Source organism: Equus asinus, chromosome 27 (genome assembly GCF_041296235.1).
Source record: "Equus asinus isolate D_3611 breed Donkey chromosome 27, EquAss-T2T_v2, whole genome shotgun sequence".
Lineage (NCBI taxonomy): Eukaryota > Metazoa > Chordata > Mammalia > Perissodactyla > Equidae > Equus > Equus asinus.
The window spans coordinates 10,245,557-10,271,809 of NC_091816.1; positions in this window are offsets into that span (position 1 = coordinate 10,245,557).

Below are 26,253 nucleotides of genomic sequence, written 5' to 3' on the forward strand. Positions count from 1 at the left end.
TCTATCTGGTTGAACGAGGTCAACAACTGGATGCATGATCACTGGGCCCATTCTCTTCTGGCTCCAAATTGTGTTTGTTTGGGGCTTTCAAGCTAGAAAGAATTTCATCTCCATTCCAACCCTACCATCATGTAAAACTACACAGCCTTAGGAACTGCAAATATAACACATTTTGAGAGAGAAAGAGATTACTTTCTCGCAAAGGTTTTACCTGCCCAAAAGCCTGTAGCCAACCCTGCATAATTTATACGCACCTCTGAGAACAAGCTGAAAAGAAGCCAGTGCTAATTGACTGACTTGACCATGTCAGCTGGCTGCTTTGGTTTCATAGAAACCTGCTCACACGTTCAACAAATTCACCGGGGGGAGCAAATTTTAAAAAAATGATTATCTAATATTGTACTGCCTATTCCCTGCTGTCCACTGCCTCCCCAAGCCCTCCTCTGGACTCCAAAAGGTTGTTTGACTAAATTTTTCTGCTTTCAATTAGTTTCACTGCTTCACTGTTTACATAACCTGTTAATATCCTGTAGTCAGTAGAAGGTGTGGTCAGTTGCCAGAGGAGCTTAAAATGTTTCTAACAGAGATAGGCATGAAGGCAGAAAGAGCATGCAGTGCTATCCAAGGGGGCCTGCAAAGCTAATGTCATTTTTCTCACTTCATATGCCAGAGCCAAAGCCCTCCATGGGACACAATCAGCAATCACTGACATTTCCAAAATGGCACCACCAGTGATATGAAGAGCCCTTCTCTTCTGAAGGTGCTGGTGATTTGTCAGCCTGGGCACAGATTGAAGGCTGGATTCTTGGCCCAGAAGAGCTACATTTGTACTTATTAATGCAAGAGTTTGTAATAATTAAATTCAGGACCAGTAGCAACTGCTGCCATGAGAAACTTGTCTCCCAAATATGTACAGAAGGAGAGTCCAATTGCCCACTGAAAGGATTAGTAGATCCGCATACTATCCTGAATCCTGGGCACTGTTCCAATCTCCCCCAAATTATGTAAATCTATAATAAGGAATGGTCTGTGATGTTGGCAGAGTAGTTTTGAGTTGGGAAAGCAAGAGCAGATGAAAATTTATCCTGTCTCTTTGAAACAATTCTTTCTTCAGCATGTTGTTAAGATCACAATTTATGAAACCACATCACCCCACTGGGCACTGGGTACAGCTTTAAGAAATTATTTTCCAGGAGTTTTAGTATAGACTGTAGAGCTGAGACATAGAGCTAAGCCTCTACAATACCCTCACGCTGGTTAATTTTATGTGTCAACTTGATCGGGCCATGAAGTGCCCAGATATTTGGCTAAACGTTATTCTAGGTGTCTGCAAGGGTGTTTCTGGATGAGATTAACATTTGAATCGGTAGACTGAGGAAAGCAGATCACACTCCCTAATGTGGATGAGCCTCATCCAATCAGTTGAAGGCCTGAATAGAACAAAAAGGTGAAATAAGAGAGAATTCTCTCTCTCTCTCTCTCTCTGACTGTCTACAAACTCGGACTGTATTAATCTCCTGTCTTTGAACTCAGACTCAGAATGGAATTTACACCATCAGCTCTCCTGGTTCTGAGGCCTGCAGACTCATACTGGAACTATATCATATACCCAAGTTTTCTTGGGTCTCCAACTTGCCAACTGCAGATCTTGGGGCTTTTCAGCTTCCATGATCACATGAGCCATTTCCTTTTAATAAATTTCTCTCTCTCACTCCTATTGGTTCTGTTTCTCTGGAAAGCCCAGACTAATACTGGGCTAATACAGTTACACAATTTCTGAATGAGGACTCCATTTCTTTTTTTATTATTATTATTTATGTATTTATTTATTTAATTGCAATAACATCGGATTATAACATTATATAGCTTTTGGATGTACATCATATTTCGAATTCCGTGTAGATTACATCATGTTCACCACCCAAAAACTAATTATAGTCCATCCCCTCACATGTGAGCCTAATCACCCCTTTTGCCCTGCTCCCTTTCCCTGTGGTAACCACCAATCCAGTCTCTAATACTATGTGTTTGTTTCTCATTGTTTTTATCTTCTACTTATGAATGAAATCATACAGTATTTGACTTTCTCCCTCTGACTAATTTCACTCAGCATAATACCCTCAAGGTCCATCCATATTGTCACAAATGGCTGGATTTCATCATTTCTCATGGCTGAGTAGTATTCCATCATGTATAAATACCACATCTTCTTCATCCATTCGTCCCTTGACAGGCACCTATGTTGCTTCCAAGTCTTGGCTATGGTGTATAATGCCGCAGTGAACGTATGGGTGCAAATATCTTTCTGCCTTTGTGTTTCCAAGTTCTTTGGATAAATACCCAGCAGTGGGATAGCTGGATCATATGGTAGATCTATTCTTAATTTTATGAGGATGCTCCATACTGCTTTCCATAGTGGCTGCACTCCCACCAGCAGTTCCATTTCTAATAGCATAGACTTCCACATGTCCTTTCAGCAACTGGAGATCATAGCCACTGAACTCTAAACAAGCAATGATTTCTGTTGTTGTTCAGAAACTTCAAAGAAATTTTTGCTTTGAAAATTCTTACTGAATAGCATATATGTCACTCAAGGACAAAGGAACTAAAATAACATCACTCAACTGCCTCTCACAGCATCATTGACACAAACAAAATATGTAACCCTCAAACTTATTAAATCAAATCCCTCAAGTGTTTGTTTGATTTTTTCGTTTTTCATTTTAATTCTCCTATTGAATTTGCACAAGACTTGACCTCGCTGGTTCAAGCCACTTCTACAAATCATGAAGTAAATGAGACTTAGAGTCACCAAGAAACAGAGGCCAAGCCTTATCACTGAGCTTACATCAAAGATAGTTTGGACAGTGGTAGATCAACATCCTCACAGACAAGAATATTATGAAATTTTAAAAAGGGAACTGTAAATTCTATACAGGGAAGTCCTATTTAAATCAAAGTTGATTTGATAGAGTTTGACTAAATATATAAAACAGTATTGATAACACTCCCTCTCTCATCAAATGAAAGTATATGTACAAAGAAAATACTTGTATGAATTTAAAATATGTTGAACCATAGAAGCCTTTTAAAAGTAAAATCTTTATAAACAGGTAAAAACTGACCTACTTGATGAAGTGGATAAGCCTCATTCTTGATATTGCCTTGTTCTTCTTGCCACAGACACATTCTAGTGCACTCCCACTGAACCTGGGAGCTCTTTATTTTTTATACTCAAATGTCATCTGTGGAATACATCACCAAAAGCACAGCAAAGGGGGAAAATATAGATAAAGTGGACTTCATCAACATTCAAAACTCTTGTGCTGCAAATGATACCATTAGGAAAACAGAAGATCAGACTTTATGATGGGAGAAAATATTTGCAAATGTTCTATATAAGGAGTTTGTATCCAGAATACATAAAAAACTCCTAAAACTCAATAACAAAAAGATAAATAACCCAATTTTAAAATGAGCAAATAATCTAAATAGACATATCTCAAAAGAAGACATACAAAGAGCCAGCCAATACGCACACAAAAAGATGTTCTATATCATTAGCCATTAGAGAAATATAAATCAAAACTACATTGAAATATCACTTCCTGCCACTATAATGAGTATAACAAAAAAAGACAGACAACAACAACAAGCATTGGTGAGGATATGAAGAAATTGGAACTCTCATACACTGCGGGTGAGAATGTATATGGTACAGCCATTTTGGAAAAGTTTGCCAGTTCCTCAAAACGTTAAGTGTAGAGTTACCATATGACCCAGCAGTTCTACTACTGGGTGTGTACCCAAGAGAAATAAAAATATAATACCTGAACAAAAACTTGTACATTAATGTTCATAGTGACATTACTCATAGTAGCCAAAATATGGAAACAATTCAAACGTCCACTGGCTAATGAATGGATAAATAAAATATGGTATAGCCATAAAATGGAATATTACCTGGCAATAAAAAGAATGAAGTACTGACGTGTGCTCCAACATGGATAAACCTTGAAAATGTTACTCTAAGTGAAAGAAATCAGTCACAAAACATTGCATATTATGTGATTCCATTTACATGAAAAGCCCAGAATAGACAAATTTAGAGACAGAAAGTAAATCAGTAATTTCCGGGGACTGAGGAGTAACTGATAATGGTTATGGAGCTTCTTTTTGGAGGGATGAAAATATTCTAAAATTGATGAGGTGATGGTTGCCCAACTCTGTGAATACACTAAAAACCACCAAATTGTCCTTTAAGTAGGTGAATTGTATAGCATATGAATTAGATCTCAATAAACCTGTGTTTAAGAAAAAGTCATCTCAGAAGCAAAAACTCCATTTCTCTGAGGGTGCTCATTTGAATTGTGAGTTGGATAAACACTGCAGGAGAGGGTTGGAGTGTTTTGAATTAGCATTTGTGGAAGCTTGGAGAAGCACCCTTCTGAAGCCTCTTGATATCTCCAACTCACCTTTCTTCCTTACCATTCACTCAGAAAACTTTGGAATCACCTACACAATCGCAGATATAGAAAGCTATCCAGAAATATCTGAAAGCCGCTTAATTTAAGACACGGCCAGGTCTCGAAAGGAAGACCTTTGTGCTATGTGGTGGTGAACTCCCTGAGGGCTCCCTGGAACATACCCACAGCTTTGGAGCAGTTACAGCCACCCCAGCATCCCATGATTTTGACAGATGCGCTCTCTCAGCATAATGCTTCCCCCCTGGTGACTGAAATGCAACTGTTGATACTCGCTCATCCTAAAACCAGAAATGTTCACTGGCTAAGCCTCCAAGAAAGTATTATAAGAATGCATTTTCCATTGATTTACTGCTACAAATTCTCACCCAAAAGCCAGAATTGAAATTTGTCCGCATTACTTGAAGCAACTTTAAGCATCAAGGTGAATATTTAAGGAGGCATATTAACCCCAGTGACCTTCGAATGTCAGTGCACTTGCCCTGAGAGTCAAAAATCCTGAGATCTTTTGCCATTGCCCCCACGGATTCAATTTAATTTTCCATAGGTGTTGCCCCACCTCCCTTGTACCTTACAAGGTTTCCCACTGAGAGAATAAATTGAATTATCATTTTCATTTAGCATACTGAACACTTCTGCAAAGAGAGTGAAATTATTGCAAGACTAGGTCCTTTTTAAAATGTTTAAATGGAGGGAAAGGATTTAATGTAACTGTCCAGGCAGCAACATTTGATTTTACCTGAATTCAAGAAATATTGTCATAGTTCTCTATCTGCTGAAATATTCACGCATAAGATAGATGAGTGGTGCACAAGAGGCTTTCCTCTCCACCTCTCTCCCCCCAAATCTGGGTAATGGGCAAAGTCAACCATCCCAGAAAGACTTTTCCATCTGAAGTATGGGTGTACCCATCACCCTAAGAGCCAGAGGAGGGCACAGTGGCCTCTGCAGAAAGAGACCTTGGATAAAAGCAGCTTTCAGAAATAAGATGGGACAAGCAATGGAAACTAAGTACTGAGGGTCTTGCTGATGGATCCTGGCAAGGCAGAGCAGTTGCTGGCAACAACAGGCTCAAATGAGAGTTAATAAAACACAGAATATACATTGTCCAATTACATTTATTGCATGGTAAACTTCCTAGCATACAAAAGATAATGACAGATGCAGAACGAGTGCTGCATACTACAGGTCTGTCGATGGGGAACGGGTGAGGTGCCAGCTCCCCAGAATAAACCGAACAGGCAACTAGGCACAGGGTCAGTGGGACTGGGGAGGGACTGGATCCAGGGCCTCTGGAGCTGTTCTGGAATTGGCATTTTCCTAAATCAGGAAGTTAAACCTACTGCAACAAATCTAGGGCTGCAGTGGAGAGTGAGCCAGCCCCCAGGAATGGAGTGCAGGTCGCTTAGTCCTCAGATAGATTTGGTTTGGTCCACGTAGCTTGATTTAGCATTTTACGGACATCTTCTTCAAAATGTTCAGTCTGGGCCAGGTTGTCTGTTAGATGCAAAGTTCCTTGAAACCCAAAAAGGTAGTAGCAGGGCTGATACTTAGGGGTTGGGGCAGAGTCCACCCCAGGGGTCTATGTTCCGAAGCAGCCCAGCCTGCTCCACTGTTTCGAGGTTTCTCACGTAGGTCCTTTGTCATATCTCTCCGTTCCCATCTAGGAAGTGCTGCTGACTGAGTGACTGACTTCTAGGCAGCTCCTAATACCTTTCTTAGACAAACTTCCCCAAGCTCTCTCACCAACGTCCCAACAACACCTCTTCTGAAGAAACACGGATTTTCACCAAAAAAAAAAAAAAAAATACATTCCAGAAGCATTTGTGATGATGGGCTGGTGGAAGAGTAGATGCTATCGAGCCATTCCCTTTTTTCCCCACTTTTATGTCCCCATGACGCTATCCAAGGTGCCCACTCTCTGAAGCAGCTGCCACAGACACACCGCGGGGCCGGGACAAGGGGAAAAAATGTTTAAAGCCCTCAGCAAACCTCTCAGCTGTCTCTCTGCAGCTGCACTGGAAAAGAGCATCTATGCAGGTAATAACATGGGGAGCCCTGGTAACTCAATCCTGCTCAGTCGGAGCCAGGGGTTTCCACTTTCCTGCCCAGCTGGCGTCTCCCTGGGGCAATGCCTGCTGGAGTCACGTTGCAGTCTCAGACACTCTTCTTAGATCGCTTGCAAGCTTCTGCACAGCTGGGAGCAGAGCTGCAGCCTCCTTACCACAGCTGAAGAGAACAAAAGCTTCCAGGACTGGAAGATAATGAGCGCCTCATCCCTCCCACCCCCATCCTCACCGGTCCCACCCCCTTTCCTCTGACAAGTGGAAAATCACCCAAAAGCTTCTCCCACCGCGGGCCTTTATTTATTTATTTCCTTACGGAGGTGATGGCGTTGCTGCCCTTCCTTTTCAGAAGGTAAAATGCTTTGGCAGCCAAGAATGAAAGTGTTTGTCTTAATTCTGCCCTCTCGGCAGGAGCCGTTGCAGAAAAAGGCTTGCCGTTCCCTCCGCCGCTGCCGCGGCTGCTGTTGTGGTGGCAGAGATAAACAGCCCATCAGTGCGGAGCTGAAAAGAAATATAGAAAAGGGGATGGGAGTAGTTTAATTACTTTGAATGGCTTTTTGTGTTCTGTGTGATTGCTTCCTATGATACAGTAGTTTCTCATTCTCCATGCAAGCTCCGTGTTTCTATTCATAAGAATAAGATTGAAGCAGGAAATTGGCTTTCAAGAGGAGGAGGGGGCGCGGCGCTGAGAGGTCGCCTGCTTCTATCAGAGGAAAGCCAGGGGTGGAGTGTTCCCACAACGCTGAGTTGAACCAGGAGCTGGGCCAGCTCAGGAACACTGTGTCCACCTCTGTCCCCTGCCCTGGGGAATGAGGGTGGCCTGGTCACAGGGAAAGTCATCCTCTGGGGCAAAGACACTCTTACAGAGCTGAGGACAGGTCAGAGCAAGGTAGAGGAAGCCCCACAAGGAAAACCAGGATCATTGTGAGGCTGTAGGCCAGTGCTGTCCCCTCCCCCTCCCTGATAAAGTGGGGTGTGTGTGTGTGTGTGTGTGTGTGTGTGTATCTCCAATTCCCTTTCACTCTATCTACCACAGGAGAAACTTCAGGCTCTGAGCTAAAACCTGGAATAATACTGCTCCTTCTCTCCACACTACCTATCCTTACATACTTTCCATTTCTGTAAATTAAGTTGTGGTTCATAACAGTGACAAATAAAGTCACCTCTGTATATGACATAACTATATGACCAAAAGAAGTATTACCAGACCATTAGCCACTAAGAATCAAGTGTTCTTATACCATGCAATCAATCTGACCCTTCGTCAAATTCATCTATTTTTTCTGTATAAATTCAATTGCCTTATAAATTAAAAATAACTTGAATCCACTAAAGGAGTTTGCTCTTAGAGGAAGTCCTGTGATAAATCCTTTTGTAGTACAAATAATATATGTTTCTGTAGATTCTAGTTGTTACATATTGGATTTTCTTAAATTACAGTAAATCTGTACTGGGGACACTGAAGTTAAGGACTGAGATTTATAAGCCCATCCAGAAAATTGAGCGCCCATTATGCGCAGAGCGTTCTCCGACAAAGAGGTGAAGTTTAGAAAGGAGGAATTAATGACATCTCTACCCATGAGTTAACAATCACATGAGGTGTGCAGCCATCAGGGACTTGGAACCTTTCCATAGGCAGGCAGGCTGGGCAGCTCCATGAGGCAAGTCCTGCAGATACACCTTGCAATTAAGGTCAAATTGACAGCTATTGTTTTTTCTTATCCACATGTGATCAAAAAAGTTCATGGTCAAGAACTATCAAGGGTAAAATTGTGAAGTAGGCTATCCTCATCTTCAGTGCTTCTGCATTCTCCGTCAGGTCTCCCATTCTGATGGAGGTGTTCCTGGTTGTGCTTGCCGAACACCCAGGGTCTTGGTAATGCTTCCTAGCTCCCTCAGGCTACCACATGCACCAATGAGACCTTTATGAGCTGTACTTCTTGCAGTCTCCGTCTGACCTTTCTGCTGCTTGCTCCTTTCCTCAGCTCCACCTTCAAAGTAATATACAGATGATAACATCTACCATTGTTATCGCAAGATGCTCATAAACGTGGAGATAAGAAGTTTGGGGAATAAACTCTTTTAGGCTGAAATGTTTCAGATGGAAAGAGCAAAGACACCAAGTCCTGAAATATCTTCTTATAGACTGAATGCAAAAGGAGTAAATGTTTGGGGTTGGCCCAGTGGCATAGTGGTTGGGTTTGCATGCTCTCCTTCGGCAGCCTGGGGTTCATGGGTTCAGATCCCAGGCGTGGACCTATACACTGCTCATCAAGCCATTCTGTGGCAGCATCCCGCATACAAAATAGAGGAAGATTGGCACAGATGTTAGCTCACGGCCAATCTTTCTCACCAAAACAACAAAGCAAGAGTAAATATTTGCTTCACATTCAGAAGCCCAAACAGCATAGGCAAATGTGAAGAACATCTAAAGCCAGCTAAAATAGGTGGAGAATTGGAGACAGGTGCCCATGGGGAACTTCTCAGGGACAACGTAACACAGAAAAATTGCTCATCAGTTCAAGAAGAAATGTGCCTAAGAGGGCATTGCAGGAAATAGGAAAGGAGAAACACAGAAAAGGGATTAAAAACTATAAAACAAAACAAAGTGAGGAAGAAGTGAACCAGATACTGTAGAGGAGAGATGTAATGAAGAATGAACAACAGGCTGCAATGTGGGAACAGGGCAGCCTGTCTTCCATGGTCCCTTCCTCCTCTTCTCCACATAGCCCTCCCTTGGGTGCTCTTGCCTTGAAGGGTACTCTCCCTGGCACCGTCATGCTGTTCCTGGCTAAGTTCTATGTCTATTCACATCGATGGCCATTTTGAACCCCCATTCCTTTCTCTGAGAGGAAAGTACCTGAGGAGGAAAGAGGATCAAAATGACAGAATTGTAGCCTCTATGTAGAAGATGGGTTCAGACTCAGATGTGAAGGACCAGCTGCCACCCCGGCCAACACCTAAAAGCAATAGACAGTGGAAAAGACCCCTCTGCCCAAAATCATCTTCCCCATAGGGTGGTCATGATTTCCAGAGCTCCACAATATTCACACTTGTGTAAATGTAATAAAAGGAAGAGAGGAAAAGAACACAATTTAGGGGTCCTGAGTACCTCAGCTGGAAATGGTGTATCCGATTAGAGTGTTATCCTCAGGGTCCCAAGGCCATACTATAGTACGAGACTAGGAAATCTTGATGCAGGGTCCACATAGCAGGTTGATGGAGCTGAGGAAAGGAGCAAGCAGCAGAAAGGTCAGATGGAGACTGCAAGAAATACAGCCTATAAAGGTCACATTGGCACATGAACTTTGGACCACATGTGGATAACAAAAGACAACAGTTGTCAATTTGACCTTAAGCAAGACTTTGGAAAGAATATCAGTCTGAGAGTCCAGTTCTCATCCAGAATGTGGATTAATAACTAATTATGTGACCTTTAAGTAATTTTACTGATTTAACTAATAATAATTTTACTAATTTACTAATGTAACTAATAGTAACTAATTTAACTAATAATAGTAACTAATTTTTACTAATTTAACTAATAATAATTTACTAATTTAACTAAATTAAGTAATAATTTTACTAATTTAACAATAATAATTTAGTTAATAAATAATTTTAGTAATTTAACTAATAATTTCACTTATTTTACTAATTTAACTAACTTCAATAATGTAGCTAATAGTAATTAGTTAGTCACCTGACTTGGCAAGTCACCTGCCTTCTTTAAGCCTGACTTTCTTCATCCAACAATAAGAGTGGCCTCTAACATTCTCTAATTCCATAATTGCTTTCACCCTTTACTTTAGGCTACTCTAGACTAGAGTAGTATAGTCTAGGTGACGGAAACCAACTTACAGAGCAAAGGGCTGAATAAATAAATAAGTGAGCCAAACATTGCTCTCTTAGCCTGAAGAGAATATTTCACATACCAACTGGAGGTCCAAGGTCTTGGGGTATTAGCTGCCTGGAAATATGAAGACTAGAAAGGGAACATTGTCTTAAACTATAAAGTCCTCAATAACATGAGTAAGGTGAAAACAGATTTATCTGCCAAATCTCAAAATACTAGTATGAGGGGACAACCCTTTGAAACTTTATAGAGGAAGCTGTTCACCCAAAGAGTAATAAATTTACCAAATACATTACACCAGCAGGTGGGACAAGAAGGAAATAAATGGATAAATGGCTTCAAACAGGGTTTTGGAAAGTTTTATAAATGGCCAAGTCATTACAGACTAGAACATTACAGAGGACTGGAAACATTTAAGGTTGACATCTGGGAAGACAATAAAGTTGTCCCTCATCCCTGAGGGCCTTCTAAGTCATATTAGAAAAAATCAGTGCAATGTTCTACTGATGAAGGTGCAGCAAATCTTTGTTTTAGTAAAATGAAAGGAACATCCTAACAGGAAGGGAAGAAGATGCTCTGGATTAAGGACAGCCAAAGACAGTGGAGAGTCGTGATCCAGCACTGACGTTAGGCACGTGGTCCAGCAATGGCATCATGTGCTTTGCTTACGTCTTTGACGGAGGATTGACATGTAATAAATTCTAGCGTTGGGTAATATCTATCTAGTTTGTATTAGAGTTGGCTCTAATAAAGAGACTCTAAGTGGAAAATATCCACGTTACTCCAAATTATTATTTATTTTAGTTGTTGAATTTAAGCCTTCTGGACTATCTCCTCTAGTTTCTCTTCATGAATTGAGGCTCATCAATTCTTTGGTGCCACAACAGTCACCATTCTGCACAACCACTTGTACATAGTACTTCAACCCAATCCTCCACTACAGGGAAAGAAAGAACTCAACCCTCACTTTCTGAGATATGTGTTACAGTCTCATTTCAGGTCTGTACAGGTGGTGGATGTTCTTAGATTGAAGACATGTTAATGGGTGTTCTGCCTAGGTAAGGATTTTTGCAATGGCCCCTGAGTGCATTTACTTTTCTCCATGCATTTGTAATCAGCCTGTCATTTCATTATCTGCATTCTGTGTTGGCTGTTTGGGATCATTAGGCAAAACCTAGCTATCGCTGCACATTACCCAGTACGTTTGCTCTAATAAGCTTTCGTAAATAAAACCCGAAGAGATGAAAAAGGCCAGCGTCTGATTACATGCAACCAATTTGGTCTCATTAGGTTCTTATAAGGAGAAAAAGTAAATATAATCTTTATAAATCATACAGCTATAACAGAGATGCCTGGCTAAATTCATTAGTTAAGATAATAAGAGTGAAGACCATTTAAACATGCGTAACAGTTCAGTTTATGAAGCTGTTAAGTACTATTTCATCCATTATAAACTTTTACAAAACTCAAGGATGCAATCAGGCAGGGGAAATCATATATTCTTACACGATTCCCTATGGTTTTGGCTTAATAAATTGCTATTAAAACAATGATAAAAACTAATGCTTGTCTTGAAGCTTTCATTCAAAGACCCCTGAGTGACTCATAAAATATTAACATATTTTCCCTAGATGCCTAAGGCCTGGATAAAGTTTATTCAACCTATTTTACAGAGGATACCATTGAGGCTCAAATAGATAAAATGAGAAACTGAAAAACAAAAAAAAGAGAGAAAAATTGAAAGTGAACAGAGAATAAGCCCTCTGGGTATTGCTTCTCAAGTCGATGTAAAGTCAGGATTTTCATTTAAAAAGAGAAAAAGATGGGCTACTCTCTTATTACTTTGCCCTAAGCATGCTATCTTGATTGGATTCTTGGGTGGCAAGTAAGGCAAATGTCGATTGAGTTCGACTTGAATATTGCTTCCCAACTGAAGAGTTTGTTCAGGATTAAAACAAAACCTCAGCGTAGGGAGAGAAGAAGCTGAAGGTAGACGACCTGGTTTTAGGAAGTGGCTGTGTCCCTAACTCTGTGACCTTGAGCAAGTCACTGAATGGACCCAGCGTCCTCCCAGGTGAACAAGGGACAACAATGCTGTGAGGAGGATATGAGATTATTAATATCAGAGAAGAAAAAGTCTTCACAAACTTCATAGTGCTGCCCAAAGTTTGCCTATTTTCCCTGTATCTTGCCCTCCTGTTCATTATAAGCTATGATGCTTTAAGAATTAGTCTCCATCTCCTGAAATGCCTACCTTTTTCTCTCTTTTTTTTTTTTTTTTTTTACAAATACCTTTAAGACTGCCCTCAAAGCTTTGCCTAATGGATCAGTGGGATGTCCCATCTCAACACTGGGGAAGGTGAGGCAATCTTTTGTTTTGTTTTGTTGAGGAAGATTAGCGCTGAGCAAAGTGCTGCCAATCCTCCTCTTTTGCTAAGGAAGACTGGCCCTGAGCTAACATCCATGCCCATCTTCTTCTGCTTTATACGTGGAACACCTACGACAGCATGGCCTACTAAGTGGTGCCATGCAGGCACCCAGGATCCGAACCAGCGAACCCCTGGCCACCGAAGCAGAACGTGCACACTTAAGCGCTGTGCCACCAGGCTGCCCGGAGGCAATCTTAATAAGTGAGCATTTCTTCCCCAGCTTCAATCTCTCTACCTCTAACTAGATGTTAGAACGTAATCCTCACTCTTGGCCCAAACCTGTCAGCCTGGGAGGAAACAGGTTTTCTAGACTGCCAGGAAGAGTGGAATGGGAGAAGCAGCAATGGGCTTTCCTCCTACTTTCCATTTCCCATTCAGCCAGGTTGCCTTTGTCCCTGTCACATCCCTGCCAAGCTGACTCCCACTACCAACCAGTGCCTCTTCAGGGTCCAAGGAATGGACTCTGCCTCATCCCTCCTTCCAACAGGGAAGAATTGGGAGGGTTGGGGCTGGGGGAGTAAAATGAGGAGAGGCAGGTACTGTCTGGGCAGTGAAGCTCCCTGAAGAATTATCCCTGAGCTTGATAGGTGCATACAAAGCAAAGGAATTAAGAGAACCACTGGTTTTAAATAAATCACATGAGGTTAAACAACATATAATGTCCGTTGAGCAGCATGGAGGAGGTGTGCCTAGCTAGGGTGGGTTGTGATGTTAGGAGATGGGGGGGGGAGGGGAAGCTGTGTTTTATTATTTTTTCTTTTTTTCCCTCCATCTTTAAATAGCAGCGATGTATCCAGCCGAAGTACAGCACTTCTTACGATAAATACAACAGCGCCACCTAGAGGTCAAGGAGCAACGGTCCTTCTAGCCAGCGAGAGGCCGGGATTGACAGTGATAAACCCTGCCCCGGCACCGCCTTAGCTAAGCTTCCTCAGTCCGGGCTTGATGGCTGCTTCCCCGGCAGGCAGTCCGCAGACAACACTTGAAGGACCTACTTGCAAGGCCAAGGCTACAAGGGCCATCTTTGCTGATATCAGGCAGCACCCTGCAGCTTCTCTTGAGTGTAGTTCCAAAATATGAAAGAAGAAAGGACCTTCGGGATTATAGCCCCCAAGTTTCCCCCTCCTCCATCAAAATGCAAATTTCCTCGAGTTTTTTTCTTGCTATGTCCTATTCTTTGCATGTTAAGATAATTCATGTAAATTTTATGCATTTTGCTCAGAGGCATCTAATTAGGCAGATTAGCTCGTCGACTGAGTAACCTTCTATTTTATTCCTCTGAAAAGAAGGTTATGTCAGTTAGGAACCTCTCACTCTTAATAGGCATCAGGCACAGAGCTGTCTGTGTGTGAGCCACAGCCCGCAGGTCTATGTGTGCCGAGTACATAAACAACTGCATTGTTTTTGCCATGTGTTTGCATTTGGGGACATTTGCATACCTTTGCGTCCAAAGTCCAGCACAGGTACAGGGGCACCAGTGCACCTAAAGTGCACTTTTCCGCAAGAAAAAGAGAAATAAAAAGTTAGCTAGCAAAGGTCCAAGAAGTATGAACATCTGATTGGCATAAGAGCCAAACAAAGGAAATGAAAGAGAAAAACATATATACATTTCCTCCTTTGTTCTGAAAATGGATTTCAATTCTTGTTGGCACACGGCCAGTGTGCATTCCAGAAGAAAAGAAAACTCACTTATCAGGGCAAGATAAACCAGAGACGTGATGCTAACAAGCACTCAAACTGACAAAAGCGTTGTGGGTTGCCATGGAAAGAGATCTTTTAAGCTGTGAGGGTCATTATCCCATGCCTCTAAAGTTCCACCAGGTGTGCCAGCCTAGGATCTAATTAGACAAACAAGATTCCTCAGAACAGCATCTGGGATGACTTCCTGACACTTTTCCTTCCTTGAAGAGTCTGCCAGTTCCCGAGAACCATCCTGATGTGTGTTTAAGTCAACCACAGTATAAAGCTCCTTGAAGCAGGTGCGGTCTCTCCCAGCAGGCAGCAGCCGGTAAAGCCTTTAGGTCATAGGGTGCGAATTCAACCGCTTGCCTGTGCCATTTGGTTGCGACCAGGTAGCAAGGGATGGTGGTAAGCTGAAGAACTCTGCTTGCTTGGCTAAAAACAGTAGCCATTATTCAGTTCCAGCTGGAAGAAATGCAGGCACAGTCCTGTTAAATTGTTTTCAAGATAAGCCCAATATCTGAATGCATATGTGAAATATCTTGATTTTTAAAGGCTGGCAGCAACTCAAAAAAATTTAAAACCTTGTGCTGGGCCAAACAAAACTGGCTAAAGGTCTGATTTGACCCAGAAAATGCCAGTGCAGGCCCTACCTTAGGTCATTCACAGCCCTTGAAAATCTATATTCAAACTATACCCAACTTCGATGCTGCCACTGCACGTTTAGGGCAGAAACTTTCACACTGTCACAACTTTTTTTATCCTGTTTCACCTGTCTGAGTTAGTCTCTCCTCCAGTCTCTGCTTGTCAAAATCCAATATCAAGGGCCAATTCAAATGTCAATTTGTTTGTGAAGTCTGCCAGAATCACTGCGGTCCAAATTAACCACTCCAGTAACACTTGGTTTTTATCTCTGTTCTTGGACTTAGCAGATCTGCCTCATTGTAGGGGGAAGCAGTGTTGGTGTGGGTCCCAAGTGTGAGTCCCTGAGACCTAGTAATGTGTCCAATACATCCTCTCTCTCCGCCCAGGGCCCAGCACAGAGCCTGTGTTGGTGGGTAGTTTGAATTTACATTGGGTAAGTTACTAAATGGGAAGCAATGCATGCACTTCACTGGGTAAAAAACTCAGAGCACCTCAAAGACAATTAATTCAATCTCAGCCTTGCATTAAACCTGCCAGGTGATCAGATGACAATACCCAGGTACTTCTGAAATCAAGTCTACATAATGATGATTAAATTAACACTATTTGAATATGATGCATCTCTCCGCCAGCCCCCAAGGATGTGTTGTTATTATAATCATGCTATATTATGACTTCCTAGGGAGCACGGTTTTTTTTTTTTTTTCATGTTTTCATCCTGTGTACCCACCACACTTTCTGGCACAGAGAAGGGATCCAATAAAATACTGGTGGAATTTAACCATCATCAGCAAAACAAGCATATAGTGACCGCCTACTTCATGCAGAGAACAGCACACTCTGAGGGGCAGATGTGGCACACACAGTCGGACAGCTACAACCTGGTTGGAAAGCAAAACATATTTCAATGAAAAAAATAGTTGCACCATCAATACACGGGAAATGCTGGAAAGTATTTCTTGAGCTCCAGGCAGGTGGCATGGCTTTTGCTAAGTGCTGGGGATTCAAAGAGAACAGGAAGCAGTGCCCACCCTATAGAGACCAAGGATCATGTAGGGGAGTTCAAAATAGAAAGATCATTGTGGGCTGAGCAGTCAGAAAAAGTACAATTTGAAATCACAGGAAGTAGGAACCTAGTAAGTTCTAGATGGAAAATGGTAGCCTATCGTTTAAAATCAGAATGTTAATGGGGGAAGGGTGTCAAATAAATTAAAATGTTGCTAAAGGGAAATATTCTAAAATGATGCTACTCCTAGATCCCAGTGGCCTTTCTGGGATCCAAGGATGTAAAAATCCCTACCTCTCAACCTTGGGATCACACCTAGTTAAGAACTACATTGAAGCTCCAAGGAAGTAGTGAGTCGGGGGGTCATGGTGTTTGAGAGGAAGGAGAGTTCTGTCCGGTGCCTGTGTTGCCCCTGACTCTTACCACTCTGGGGACAGCAATGCTGAAAGGAAGTAATACAGTGAGACAAACCCTCCACTCTACCCCAGCGTCCTCATGCTCCTGCCCTTCATGTCTCCAAAATGACCCTCCCTGTATGTCTTAGTCTGTTTAGGCTGCTATAACACAAATGCCATAAACTGAGTGGCTTATAAAAAACAGAAATTTATTTCTCACAGTCTGGAGGCTGGGGAGTCTGAGATCAAGGAGCCAGCAGATTTGGTGTCCAGCGAGGGCATTCTTCCTTACTGACACCACCTTCTCACAGTTCACTCACATGGCTAGCACCCCGGGGCCTCTTCTTCACAGGGCACTAATCCCAGTCATGAGGGCTCCACCCTCATGACCTAATCACTCCCACCTCCCAATGCCATCATCTTGGCTGTTAGGACTTCAACACATGAATTGCGGGGGACACAAGATTCAGCTCACAGCAGTATAGAAACTCCCAACACTCTCATGGATCACCTGTCTATCCATACACTTCACCGTCCTCATGTCCATCTTCCCTGTTGTGGGTAGGGAGAGGATAATAACCGTGACCATTGTTCACCCTTTCCTTTGACCAACTGGACTTGAGTCAATTAGTCAAGGAAAGCAGTGACAAAAGGAGGAAGAATAACATTGGTTTCAGTGTAAGACTTTCTCTTCCAAGAAGGCAAATCGATGTCATGATATCTAGTTGTGATGCCCTTGTCCACGAAGGAGAACAATCCCTCCATGGTAAGTGAGAGTGTGTGGCTTATAATTGCCCTATAAAATGGAGAAAATCTAGGGAAGGAAACAAAAAAGGAGAAAAGGAGGCAAACAGGAGGGAGGAAAGGAGGAGATGGGTGTGACAGGTAAAAATTAAAATAAAAAGGATTTATGGAGAGAATCTGAGGTGGACCCGGAGCTTGCCATCAAGAGGTGCTGGAGATAAACGTAAGAAATAAGGAAGAGAAAAAATGAATGAAATAGAATCAAATCCCTGCTTCACCGGCCCATGCTCTGCCAATAATTTATTCTTAAAATAAAAAAAGGCAGAAGGAGATCAGAAGATGGGAGAAAAATAATCCACACAGAAATGGAGGTGTCAACCTGAATAGATTTCAAACTGAAACAAAGAATTTGTATGATTAGCTACAATTACATGGAGCTGTATAAACATCTCGGGCAAAGGGTACCAAGCAAAACTCCAGCACTTCATTGTGCCTTATGTGTGCTTTAGTCTTTTGATATTTATTTTACATTCTGCCAGCAAAATTTTGTCCCATCTGATGTGTTTTGCCAAGTTCTTTATTTGAGATGCTTCCTGATTTAAATATTTTTAGCTGCAGTGGTGTTTTAATCATGAGGGTATTGTTTCGAAAGCGATTATTTTATGCGCCTCCAAAAGCAAAATTGAAGCTCAATTCGAATTCATCTGACGTCATCCTACAAATGAGGGGCACCATGGAAGAGACAGGAAACCGCCCTTGAGGACTGTTACATGATCGGAGCTCAGATTTCTTTTATAAAACGTGGTTAGAGGGTAACCTTTGCTGATGCCTCCTGATGTTGTTGATTGAAAATGGCAAATTGCAACTTCTTCTGTGTTCATCAGAAAATGAGGCCCATTTACTCCTCTTACCCTGAAATCGAGCCTCTTTGCAATCAGCCAGACTTCTGTGTGGCCGACAATTTGGAGAAGAAGAGCATGAATGGGTGACTTTCTAGAAAGAAACGTAATGACTTGCCATGCAGTTGTTTTTCTGATGGTTTGGGGTTTAGAGGCTCAGAACTAGCACCTGGAATGAAAAAGAACTGAAACTTCCAGACTGATCTAGTTGGGAGCCATCTCTGGGTGGGCGTCTTCCTCCAAAACCCACTCTGCAGGGGCAGAAGCAAATCCACCTGTTCGGTGAGGAAGCTGCTTTCCGGTTGCCACGTAGCTCTGCAGTCCTTTGCCACGCAGAAATTGGGGAAAAAGACAGGGTCAATTTCTTTCCGGTGAGGCAGACATGAACACAACTGTCAGGGACTAGATGAACAGCCCCAAAAGCCCTGCCTCCAGGGATGCCTTCATTTTTCAAGCCCATGTACAGGCATTGAGCTGCTTCTTTCACAAAGTGCTGCAGTCCTCATATATTTAAGTTGATCCAATAAAGGCATTGTTCAGAGAGGAAATGTGTAATACCACCAACGCAGTCACTTCTAACAGCAAACGAATTATGGGCCCAAAGAACAATGCAAAGCTTCTTTTCCAATTGTTAGTAGGAGTGTGTTCCTTCCAAGCCATCACCACGGGTGTCTGTCAGAGGGAGTCTCCACATCAGGCTGTAATGAGCCACATTAACTTTCTTTCCGCAACAGAGTGTTCTGTGGCCTGGCTCTACGACAGCTCCAAAACTGTGGTTCAGGAAGCCGCTTTAGATCCAGCTCTTTCTTTCTAGAAAGTCTGTGGTCAAATAGGCTGCAGTTATCAGGGCAGGTCTGAAAACCACAGGCAAGGAAGGAGAGTGTCAGCCTAGAAAAAGAGTTTCCTGGGGGAAAGCCCCTTCCTCTAGGTGTAGTCAGGAGCTGCTGCCTTTCATGTGGGAGGGAAGTTTGTTACCTCCAGGAAAGTGTTTAACCCCACGGGAAGAGGGTGAAGCGGGGAAGCCCCAGGTCTAACCCAGAACTTCTCCTGCCAGCCTGTATCCTCTCTTTCTGCCTTACAGCCTACCTCAGAAACTGATGATGGTTTACTTTCTCTTTTTGTCACCCTCCTGCTCGAAAACTCTCCGTGATTCCCACTACCTTCACAGCAATGTCCAAATCCCTAAACCTAGTGCTAAAGAACTGGCCAGACTGGGCACCAGCAAGGCTTTCTCTGCGATCGCACTTTGGCATTCCCACTCAGTGCCAGGAATCTTCTGCCTGCCCCTCCAGATCCACACGCTGCCTGTCTCTGCTGGCTCTCGTCCTGGGAGCCTGAGCTGTAGGATTTCTTCCGGTTCCCAAGGATGGTGGCTTCCTGGTTGGGTTTGGCCAATGGGGAAAGAGGAACAGAGCCAGGCAGGAGATCAGAAGGATGGAGCAGAGAGAAGGTATTCATTCTCAGCTCCTTTCCTCTGGGGTTCCTTTAAGCTGGTTGTGCCTCTCACCTAAAGAGCACTTTTCCCTGAGAGGTCGCTTCCTCCACACTGTGCTTACTGGTTCTAGTGACCGTTCTTTCCCCTCAATCCTAGAGGTCCTAGGATAATATCCGTATCTCTCCCTTTACCACCACTGCTCTGGGTTACTACCCTATTACTTGTAAATAAATCACCCTCCTCTTATCTACTTAGAGTACTCCATAAGTTTCCTGTAGGGACCCTGACTGAAATTCTCTTTCCCTCCTTCTACCTCCTTGTAGATGAAAACCCTGAGCCTCAGGGAGGTTAAATTGTTAAGTTTCTCAAGACTTAAAGCTAACAAGTACCAGAACTAGGATTTGAACCCAAGCAATCTAGCTCCAGAACTTTCCCTTGTAGCCCCTGAGCTATATACTGCCTCCCTAACACACTAGGCTAGAGTTGCATTCTCACTTCTCTGCTCCCATCAAAGTCCTACACATCCCATGAGATAGGGGGCAAGCTGCCCCTCCCGCATGACATTTCCCTTATCCTTGGCTCCATTATAAGCTCACTTTCCATTAAGCAGAGTGTCTGTGTCATCCTCTTGGACACATATACATTCTTCTTCATCATATCCTTTTAGAATTCATGTGCATATTCTTGTTTCTCCGATGGATGTCCTCTGGGAGGACAAAATTGTGGCTTCCATGTAACCCCCCATTGTCCTTAGCACACAGTAAATACAGTGGTCTGTATTAATCAGCTGAATAAATAATGGAAAGGAATTTCTATGGCTGTTTATATTGTCTGTCAAAATGAATAATTGCCCCAGTAATTTATGGGTTCTTCTTAAATTTAAACTTAAAAAAAATTGAGCAGAGGAAGAGAAAACCGACAAACTCTAAAAAGTAACAGTCATCTGGAAGCAATTGTAGCATTTCCTTTATCAGCAAAGCTTGCTCAGGAGTCCTGGAAAAGTCTCATCATGTGTTAACTGCTGCTGAAGAGCCCTTATAGCTTGGCGACTGCAAGAGAAGTTTCTGGGGCGAGGCTGCTGGGGTTCAAATCCTGGTTCTGCTCCTTGTTAGCTGTAAATCTTGGGAAACAGCAATTTAATCTCTCTGTGACTCCATTTTCTCATCTATAAGATGAAGATAATGGTACTTAGCCCCCTCACGTTGTGAGAATTAAATGAATTAATTCACATAAGCACCTGGAACAGGACCTGATACATTGTGTTCAACATTTGTCAGCTCTTATTGCTGAATGTGCAACAGTCATGTGATTATCCTGTCCTGTCAGGACTCTTCCCAGGACATGCTAACACCTGGAAGTTTCCAAGACAGGCAAGTAATACTCTCTAGTGTTTATTTACAAAGACTCTACCTTAAAGAGTTAATAAGCTCCACAGACTTGATCTCATTCTAGTGAATAAAATGCCGGGGAAGCATTTTCATGAATAGTTGGAGGAAGGAATAGGGAGGATATTTTTAGTGTGTTATACTCTTTTACAACTGAAGAAACGGATGCATCAAAAGCATAGAGGAGACTAATTAATTTATAAATGAATCTTTACTTTGTACCTACAATGTACCCAGTTGTGTACTCAAAGTGATGGAGGATGCAAATAAACTAAACCCCGCCTGTGTAAGGTGACCCAGTACAACAACACAGAGCCCATGAATTCTAACCCTGTTTGCTGCCACAGCATATAGCACTCAAAGACCAAGATGCAGCTCTGCTTTTTGAGAACTAGCTATCAATCTCTTAGCGGTAGACGGGTGGATTCCCACCAAAAAACTACGACTACGTTGGGGGCACTGCAAATTCGTTTAACAATCCATCAGAGCCTCATTTGCTCTTCTATTCTATGCCTGCCATTCAGCCAGTCACCTCTTAGGTGTTGAAATGCCAGTGGAATTGGAAGAATATCATGACAGGAGAGAAAAGAAAGAGACTTATTTCCTTGATAGGTCTCTCTCTTATTTATAACTTTACCTTTTTATTACCTTCTTTAAGCATGGCGTGCACGGAGGGCCTGAATAAAAGAAAGAAAGAAACAATTGGAGTGTGGGTTTTGTGAGTTCTCTCCCTCCCTTGAGAACTGAGCTTATAAACATAGTTTATTACCTTCTCACGCTTCTGAACACCGCTTAAAGCCATGTAATATCTTTTGGTGGGTAAATGAGTAGCAGCTCTCTCTAGTTTGTCAATCAACTCCATTTCCCCCTCGAATAAAGGAAGTTAACATCTTACCCCTCTGACAGTTGAGGGAAGCGAGTTTCTTCTTGCTCTCTGCCAGGGATTTGATGACCAGAGGAGAGGGGAGGGACTGTGTCCTGGCTGTCCTGGTGCTGCCTTGGCTGCGTGAGCCACTGGGAAAGGGAATGTGTACATTCACACAGCAGCACTGGCTAGACTTTGGCTGCCAAACAGAAAAATCCCAGCAATTGTAGTATTTTGTCCATAGCCAGAACCTGGTCAAGGCAAAAATGATGACATTTCTTTGGAGTGATCAAGATAGAATCCAGGGCCGGCCTGGTGGTGTAGTGGTTAAGTTCACACACTCTGCTTCAGTGGCTCCATGTTCGCAGGCTCAGATCCTGGGCACAGACCTACACACCACTCATCAAGCCATGTTGTGGCAGTGTCCCACATACAAAATAGAGGAAGATTGGCCTAGATGTTAGCTCAGAACCAATCTTCCTCACCCCCCCAAAAAAAAAGAAAGATAGAATCCAGATTGCAATGGGATGAAGAACAAGAGTAGAGGTGAAGAAAGAAAGTAGAGATGGATCAAGGATGAAAATATCTCTCTCCTTTTCTAGGAAAAGCCATCCCACTCCATGTTGAAGAAATCTTTGGTCATCTTTAATTTAATTTATGTCAAGAAAGATTTGTTAAGCCACTACAGTGTATAAAGTAGTTGACTAGATTCTTGGAAGAAGGGATACAAAGATGAACAAGAGCCCTTGCCATCTCTCCACAGTGACATTTGGGCCTTACCGCCTCTGCTCAGATCTCATCTTTTCCATGAGGTTCACCCAGCCCCCCTTTTTAATATTGTGACTGTCCCCAGCCCTCCTGATACCTCTTATCCCAACTTTAGCCTGTTTTCCATAGCACATATCTCCTTTTGGCAAACTTTCTATTTCCTTATTTTATTATGTTTATTACTTATTGTCACTTTCCCCACACTTCCCACCCCCAGGACAAGAATCATGTGAGTTTTATTCCCTGAGGTCCTTTATGTGCCTAGAACAGTGTCTGGCATATGGTAAACATTCAATAAATAGTTCTTGAATGAAAAAAATCAATGTCTCTCGCAGAGCCCAAAGGCATTCTTTACTACCTCCTGAAGAATCTTCTGGAATTATTGAGAACTTATAACAAAAATGGCCATTTCTCCAATGAAAGCTCCCAGGAGTGAAGGCAGAGAAGAGGTTTTGGTGAGTGAGTGGATGCATCTTTACCTCTCATTGGTCTCACTGCACAGCTGACTTTCCACAAATGCGTATCCCCTGGTTTTCCTTCACGAGTCAACCCTCAATCAGTGTGCAGCTGGGCCATCGTCAGCTTGGTTCACATGTTTCGTTCTGATGAGAAGGATGCAATACCTTTTCTTTTTGTATGTAGGTACACTTATGGTATGATGCAGAGGATTTATGCACTTAGGAAACATGATAGGGAAGTTTCATCGCTTCTGTTGCATGCCAACAGGCACGTATTTCAAATGTATGTAATAGCCTTCAACATGTTACACAATTTCATTAACAGATTCTTATAGTCTGGCCCCTCATGGTACCACAAATATCCACCCCTCTCCTATGCCTGCCACTGGGTGCTGAACAAGAGATAGACCCCACTCCAGCCAAAACACACTCACTGACTAACACAGACTCCAAATTGCTCCCATCCAACATTCCTCCCACAGGCAACTCTCTGAACCGGCACATCTCAGCTTGATGACAAGTGGTAGAACATCCCTCCAGAAACTGTGGCAGGTAGCTAGAAATTCATGTTCTATAATAAATAATCTGAAGTTCCTAGATGAGAAAAGTCTCACTCAAGATCACAAAATTGGTTAATGGCAATGAGATAAGGTCATGTTTCCTACATTGCTGGATTTCACAAGTGACCCCACAACTTGAGGCTGCACCAGCGTTTGATTTTCAATTCTTCTTCTCCGGGGGCTCCTTCTTTCATTTGTGGTGGGATTACTCCTGAGATGATCAACTCGAGGGAAAATAATGGCCCTACTGACTGATGCCCCTTATTCCCTACTGCAAATTCTCAAAAAATAGAAGTCTATAATCTTTATCCTTAACTTACTAGAAAAAATTATACAATTCTCTTGCTAATATTACCCACCACGCTTGCGTCCTGAAGCCACAAAGACATACCGGCTTTGCAGACATGCTTTTCTATTTCTGAAAGAGGAAGAGTACCAGGAGAATTAAAAAGCACTAATTCTCTGTATCAAGGAAGCTTCATTAATCGCCAAGTATATCTGCTCCATGGCCCAGCGGTGATAACATTACCCTTTAGGCTTGACCTAGTTATGGGAACTATGAAATCTTATACCAGCATCTGCCAAAACCAACTAAAATCCCCTTCTCTCACTATTTAACTCCTGCCTCCTCTTTTGTCACATATATATCACTTAGCTTTTGCCATGAAACAAACCATTCCAAACTTGGTGGCTTAGCACAATAGCCATTTAGGTCACAATTCTGCAGATCAGCAATTTTGGCTGATTCAGCTGGGTGGTTCTTCTGGTATGGACTCAGCTGATCGCACATGGGATCACCCAGGTGTCAGAAGTCAGTGACTCAGCTTCTGAGTGTTGGCTGTCTGCCAGCTGGGGCATGAGGGGCAACTGTACCACATACCTCTTATTATGCTGCAGGCTAGCCACATCTTGGTCATATGAGGGTTCAGGGTTTCAAGAGCAGTAGAGTTTCCTTGTACAAGAAGTGTTCAAGTCCATGAGTGTTTCATATCTGTTAATGTCCATTGGCCAAAGCAAGTCACAAATCTAGCCCAAGAATTGAGAAAGGCTCACATTTTGAAAGAAGCTACAAAGTCACATTGCCAGGGCCTGAATACAGGGAGGGAAGGAAATTGTGGCCATATTTTGCAATCTTCCATCTAGATATGCATGGACTGGGTTTGTGAGATATGTTAAGTGCCGATATAGGGAGAAGATTGGGGATTTAGTAATCACTAAATTATCTAGTCACACCTGATCTCCTCAGGAGACTGTTGGTTTAGGGCACCTTATGCATTTGCTCATTTATTCAACAAATACTTATTGAGCACCTACTATGTGCCAGCCCCTTTTCTAGTCTATTTTCTAGTGATAGAAACAGACAGTGTCCCTGCTCTTATTAAGCTTACAATCTAGTGGAGGGCAGACAGACAATAAATGAATAAATGTATAATAGATCTGACCGTAAGTACTATAAAGAAAACAAATAATAGTTAAAGGTGTGGAGAACCACGGGAGAGGGTGTTACTTCATTTAGGGTGATCACAGATGGTTTCATGGATAATATCTTGAAGCCCATACTTGAAGAAAGTGAGGGGATAATTCATGCGGATGGCTGGAGAGGAACATTCCAAGCAGAGGAAAGAGTAAATGAGAAGCCCTGACGCAGATTGTCTCTGCTTCTCTGAGTAACAGCAAAGAGGCTAACGCGGCCGGTGTGGAGTGAGTGAGGGGAGAGAGAGATGGGATATGAGAGAAGTGTTAGTAGGCAAATTGTATTGGAAATGGTCAGCCATGATAGAAAGTGTGGATTGTATTCTGAGTGAGAAGGGACTCCTGGCTAATTTAGACCAGAGATATGGTATGACAGGATGGAAGTTTTAAAAGGATCACTCTGTTTGCTTGGTGCAAAATGAGCAAGGGCAGAGTAGGAAACCAGCCATGAGGCTGTTGTTCCAGTCACACCGGCTTCACAGATCACAGCAAATAAATATGTTGCGCAGTTCCATTTATGATCCCTGTGTTGGATTACAGCAGAATTTGGCAAGAGGATGGCCAGGGGACAGAAATCCTTTAAGACCTTGCTCAATAGAGGAGATGAGCTTCTCTATGCCTGCCTGTAGAACTCAAGGATGAAGAATGGAAGGAGAAGGAGGAACAAATCCATCTGGGAGTCTAGCTTTCCAGCCACTTGAGAATCCGTCTCTGTCTCCTCCCTTCACTGAGTGGGCCATAGGAAGGATGGTGGCTCATGAACTGGTACTGCTGAGAGGAAAAGGATAGGATTGGAAAGGAATCACCACCATATGGACATATGCCAAAGCAAGATGACTCAACGTCATTGACATTTATCACAAGACAGAGCCACCAACCTTTCAAGGACCAGGGGGCTCCAGTGATGGAGGATAAACCTGAGAAGGAGTGACCCACTGAACTGGAGGAGGGAGTTGGTGTCTGTGGCCTGCTCTCTGTTTGGGAGCTAGATTTCACCAAAAGACATGTGTAAGCACCAAAAAATGTTTAACTCTCCAAAGTTCAAATGTCCCTTCCTTTCATTTTCATCTTCCCCCACATTCCAGTGATCCCTGAGCCTCTTCAC